The sequence below is a fragment of the Lytechinus pictus genome, chromosome 18, assembly GCF_037042905.1.
Source record: "Lytechinus pictus isolate F3 Inbred chromosome 18, Lp3.0, whole genome shotgun sequence".
In the NCBI taxonomy this organism is placed as follows: domain Eukaryota; kingdom Metazoa; phylum Echinodermata; class Echinoidea; order Temnopleuroida; family Toxopneustidae; genus Lytechinus; species Lytechinus pictus.
The window spans coordinates 26,005,001-26,010,357 of record NC_087262.1 but is presented as its reverse complement, the minus strand read 5'-3'; positions in this window follow the sequence as shown (position 1 = coordinate 26,010,357).

Below are 5,357 nucleotides of genomic sequence, written 5' to 3'. Positions count from 1 at the left end.
CTTTTTAATCAGATTCTTTCATCATACATACCAATGTATACCATGTATACCTTTTAAAAATATATCGATATCTGCATAGTAAATTCATTTTATCATACTCGACGATATTCGTCAGAGGCTATAATTTTATGCAAGGATATTGCTCATGACAGTCCTTATTTTGACATTTTTCACTCAGTTAACATTTTTTTCCAAAGTTTTGTACTTTGCAGAAGACATTTCTCATGGAATATATATTTGAATAAACAAATAATTTCACTTTTTTTTCAAAGAACTGAAATCCAAACATCAATTGAATTTTTTTAATGAAATTGATACAAGAGTCTTCATAACGTGCAGCAAACAATTTTGGAAAATTATTATACTACATTTACACTGCCTTGTACTAAACCTAAATTAAAAGATCATTATTACTGTCCATTTTAATGACTGTTATTTAAATTACGGTAAATGTCAAATTCAAATCAGTTATATTGATAGGATATGATCAGGGAGATTTGAGTTAAATGACAATAGATAAACTTTATTCTGTCTCTGCGGTAAGATGAAGTACGTTCAACTTTTAGCCAGAGTGATAATTGTGATTAATAAATAGCATGCCAGGTATGGATACCGGGAGGGGTGCCCTTTCATAAAGATGTCGTTTTGTAACATGGTTTGATTCATCATTGAATTATCATAGGCAGATAATACCCTCTGACTCCCTGTGTCACTTCAAAGTGTAATATCCAACTCACATTTGAAAAGTAATGTTTTACAAGTGATAATGTAAATAGATTAAATATACTTATATATGAAGTAAGTGATATTTAGTGATATATTTTGAACCTGAATATCATGATTTTGATATTTGGTGGCACAGTGGTAGAGTGCCCGCCTAATGAACGGGGGTCTTGGGTTCGAACCCCTGCCGAGTCATACCAAAGACTTATTAACATGGAGCCTTGAATTCTGCCTTCTTGCTAGGCGCTCGTCATTTAGATTGGAGAATATTAATAATAACAATAATGATAATAGTATTAATAATGATGATAAAAGTAGTAGTACTAGTAGTAGTAGTAGAAGTAATGATAACAATACCAAGATTATTACTCAAAATTAATCTATTATTGTCAAATATATTTTGAGGAAATACAATAACATAACTTTTGATTTGTGGACCATTATTTATGGTGACGTTTTCATGTTTGAGCGATGTTGCAAACACTCAGCAATAATAAAGGAACTCTCTGTATACATTCTGAATAGGGTATTGTTGAGCAGATGTATTATCAATCATCATAATCTCATGTGCACTATTATACTGCCAATCATATTCATACCCCGAATGTAGTAGTCTGTGATTTCATACATTCAGCACATCTCAGTCTGGATCAAATTTGACTTATTGAGTTTATACGCCCCGTAGGCCTACCGGCCTTTGTTTTTATAACCCTTTTGATACAAAATTTAATGTTCACGTTTTTTAATTTCAATGTAAAAGTTCGGTTTGTCACTGTACTTCAATTTCTTCATCTCACCATCTCCATGATACACCAACCATCATCAACGTGTAATAATAAAAGAAGAAAAGATTCAAGTGTTGCATTAGAACCAGCCAATACAAAAGTGCGGTATTTCATGATATCATTATCTAACAAAATGATTTTTTAAATCACTTTTTTGGGGAAAGATGGCATCTATGGTAAAACTGACAAAATAGTATTCGAATTTTGCAATCGTAATATCTTCATAATTTTCATGACCCCCTAAAATTGCCATTTTTGATACAACTCCAATCGGCAAATATCAAATTTAGCACTGCATTAATCATGAAAATTGTATTTTAGTTGGTGCAAATCATTTGAAATTAAGAGAATATACCTCATTAAAACATTTCCTTTTAAAGCTATATATATTAGATATATGCTATAGGATGAAGATATCTTTCCTTTACAAATTGACATGTCTGAATTGTCTGCAGAAGTGGACAACACGCATGGAATTAGCAATAATCTGCCGTCAAGATCATAATGCGTGAAATTCAATTCGCAAGTATAGAGATTTCCAACAGTCCGTTTTATACATACTCACGGTGTGCAATACATTATTCAATCTTAACCGCCACCACTCCAATGACTCCGTATCTGTGGTCTTTCCGTTTTGTGGGTCAAACTTTGACAGCGAAATCAATTGTAAATAGTATTCTCTTCCTTTGTCCACTCGAATACAAATGAACTTTATTAATTTCCGTTTGTGGAACTTTTGAATAAAGGGCACGCTTTGCCAGCACGTTTTTATGAGGAACGTTACCAATAGTTTTCTAAGGATAATCCTTTTAAAAAAGAAATCGAACAATAAGTTAAAAAGTTGACCAGGATTTGACATAATATTTACTAGCTATCTTCCGCTTTGATTCCAGATTGATTCACCGCCATAACACAGTCACACCAACCAAACCGACTCTAGACCGATCAAAGCTATTACACTCTAAAAAATAATATTGGGTAAAGGTGCTCCATGAGGGTGTCCAACCAACACTGGGCATTTCTTTTGGGCATTTTTATTTATCCAGCGAGATGAAAATTTTGCCCACTTATTTTTTAAACTTACTCATGTTACTGGACAATATGCTTCCCGCATTGGGTAAAAAACTGCCCCAAAATGATTGGACACATAATTACCATCGTGGTGGTAAAAATTTTACCCAATATTTGTTTACAGTGTACGTTATTACCAATGGCATATGATCGGTCTGTGTGGAGTTGGTTTCATTGGTGTGACTTTATCCATCGTATAGGTGTTATATCCGTTGATGATCGGTCTGTCATTAATTTTACTCAAAGATGAACTGCTGCCAATATCCTTGAAATTAACTTTTCCTCTAAACTCTTATTTCTCCGATGACATATCACCTGAACCGTACAACTATACATAGACACTGAAACATTCTACTCAAATTTAAATAGATATTATGTGAGAGGGAAAACTAATAGAATCTCTAATAAAACATGAACTTTTTTTTATTTGGAGTTACAAAAAGCATGTCATTTGTAAGTAGCATCGAGTTTATAGCTGACAAAGTCTTTTTTCATTTTTTAAAGAAAATTTCAATCGAATGTCATAGATATTGCCCCTTCTCTTTTTACCAATCGGGATTGGGGTGGGGGTAAAACATTCGCAAGCATAACATTTCTAATGATTTTGTTTTTTAAAGAATGTTTAATTTCTTATTTGCGCCTTTTCTATATACTCCATTCTCATCTGACACATATATGACTACGTACGGTAATATGATATCGGTAAATAATCTGTATCATTTTACTCCATTCGTCATTACTATGCCTAATATATCTTTTCTTGACCCTTCAAAAATCATTCGCTTTGAGAGTAGGTATGCTTGAATTTCATTAAGCAGTCATGGTCATGGGAGGTAAATTCAATGGAAGGCATAAATCGGATGGGGACCGGGACACCTGCCCGCCTGCGCCCCTATTAAAATCGTCCTTTCCTCTCTAAATATTATAATAGCGTTTGAACTTTCACGAAGTGATCAAAATGTCAAGTTTCCTGGTATAAAGAAACAACATGATTTCTTGGGGCAAATGAAACTGACCTCGAATAACCCCAGAATATATTTCCGTAAAATTTGTAGGATAGTTGCGGCTCAAAACAGTATACATGCAGATTACGAAATGAATGTTTTTAACAAATTATGTTGACAACAGGGGGCTATATACTGACAAGAGTCCACTCATCTTAATTTAGAAGAAAAATCTAGGTGACCGATTTTTTTTTTTTAAGATTCATCTTTGATTTGCCGCATGTTATTTCTGTCTGCATCTCACGGATCAGTTTAAATTGATTTCAAGCAAAGAATGCACTATATCGTAATAGCCCTTCACAACAGGAGAGAATATAGACCACAACATCTTCATTCACCACCCTCTCATTATTTAAAACACCAACTTCCCACCCGCGAGATGGAGAATTCCTCCAATTCATTCGGCTCTAGTTCCGAGCTATTTTTGGGTAGTACTTAATGAAAAGATTACAAAATTACACATTTCTGATGGGATAATATACTTTTTGATTAATAAGCCGCACGGTTTCACTGTCAGGACCACTATAGCTACTATCCCCTGACCTACGGGGTACCCATGTCAGTGGTTTGGTCGGTAAACCAACTCCAAAAAGACAACCGCTACGATCACAGTGCAGTGAACGCAATGCACAGATAACTTCCAATTTCCAGGAAAAGAGCGTTCAAAATGATGAACGATTATAAAAAGAGATTAAGGATTCGAGTTTCAACCGGGTCAATTGACAAGACAGAATTCTGACCATTCATAATTATGCTGACTAAAGACATATGTACCTATTTCAAAGTTATGACAAAATGTCAATCTCAATATTGATGGCATTTAACAAATTTTCAGGACAGACGCAATCTACCCCTCCCACAGAAAAGTGCTACCTTTAAAAACTTCTCTGTTTTGGCAGAGGGGCAGCACCCCCCCCCCCGTGAAATGTTCAAAAGTGACTTTTAGGGGAAAATAAAACAAAATGCCTTTAAAAACACACACGCGGGTCCATAATAGATAGTATGTTAGAATTGACTTGTAATGATTTTCACTTGACGATTAAAAAAACACGATATAATGATTATTCTGTATAATAATGATAAACATCATTATGCACAATAGCTCCCCTTTCTGCGAGAGGGGTGGGATGTGGTATTCAACTTTGAGAAGGCTAAAATATGAATACTAATCGAATGGGGGATAATTGAGTCAGTCACTTTGCCAAGGACAATAGTATTAATGTGCGAAAGAAACCTAGATGACACCATTCAGGTGTCTCTATATGTGTCGAATAGTTTAGGAGAAAATTACCAGAGAAGAGAATAGTCAATTAGGGCATTAAGTTATTCATGCTATTATCAATTTATCAGGCAACTTACACTCTAAAAACGGTTTACCCAATAATGGGTAAAATGGGAACATGCATGTTGGTTGGGTATAAGATATTTTGTAAATTTAACGCAATAATGCGTTGAAATAGCCCAGTATGGGGTAAAAAAAAAAGAACCCCCAGCAAACATGCATGTACCCTTTCTCCCTAATATTGGGTAACATTTTACTCAATGTTTTAAGAGTGTAGAAACAAGAAAAAAAGTCATTTGCTATAATTCCATTTTTCAGTAGCCTTGTAGTTTACTTAAAGTCTGCTAAAGTGTTGAATGGAATTTTTCTGCCAATAGTTATATGTAACCTTGAACCTTGAATAGTAATATCTTTCAGCAGCTTCAAAGCTATCCCGGGATGAAAAGTAAGTAAAATAATTAAGACAGCCTAAATATTACACAAATCTACCAT